Source organism: Apis dorsata, unplaced genomic scaffold, assembly GCF_000469605.1.
Source record: "Apis dorsata unplaced genomic scaffold, Apis dorsata 1.3 scaffold_44, whole genome shotgun sequence".
In the NCBI taxonomy this organism is placed as follows: domain Eukaryota; kingdom Metazoa; phylum Arthropoda; class Insecta; order Hymenoptera; family Apidae; genus Apis; species Apis dorsata.
Window position 1 is genome coordinate 10,772 of NW_006263346.1, and position 983 is coordinate 11,754.

The following is a 983-nucleotide window of genomic DNA, read 5'->3' on the forward strand; positions in this document are numbered from 1 at the left end:
ATTAACCTGTCGTCGATCCCATTTACGATCGTGTATATAATTCGAGATCGGTGTAATCGAGATCGCGTCCTTAACAGGATTCTTAATGAGATTCGATTCGAAACTATTCTCGATCAGTTTTTCGAACGAATTTTTTTCTTTCGCTAAATTAAATTTCTATTCTAATATTTTTTTACACAAAAATCGTACCGTTTTTCTTTATCGTTATTTGTTCGAGATTTTATGTTTAATGTTTCAATCTAGATATATGTTATTATCTTCTTTCATTGTGATTAGAAATTGAGAAACGTAGCGAAAAAGACTAGAGAGAGAATTTACAGAAACAATCCTTTCATGCGTAGTTTGTCTTCCATTATGGAATAATTATTATTTATTATAAAAAAAAAAAGAAAAAGGCTGAACATTAAATTAGCTCTTCGCGTAATTAAAATATATATTCTGGGGATAATGATACGGACGTTGTATAAAATTAGCAGGATAAATTATATTAAAACGAGATGGATCTCTTTGCAGGAAGAATTAAAAATGGCGATTTTCAACTGCTACCTCGGGATGCCAATGATTTTGCACGCAACGATATTTATGTTTGCGCGAGAATGAAAATATTTTAACTTAATATTGATACGTGGAAATAGTTTGCCCGCGTTAAATATATATTCGATTCATTCACGATATCCGGTTTAATTAATGGCTGCTTCTTTCGTTTCAACGATTCCAAATTATTCTCCGCTCTCTGTTATTTCTGTTTCCCTTTTTTCCCATTTTCCTGTTGGCGGTTTCAAGCACCGTGACACGGTGATGCGCAAAATTATAAATATTTCTGCCTCTTAAAACCGACCGAAGCCGATCGGTTTCGTTTATGCGTTATGTTTATTTCAATGTAGTCGTACACGCGATTTAAATATTTCGATGCCCGTTTCGTTGTACCGTTTTTATTTTTCTTTTTTTTCTTTTTCTTTTTTTTTTTTTTTTTTTTTTTTTTT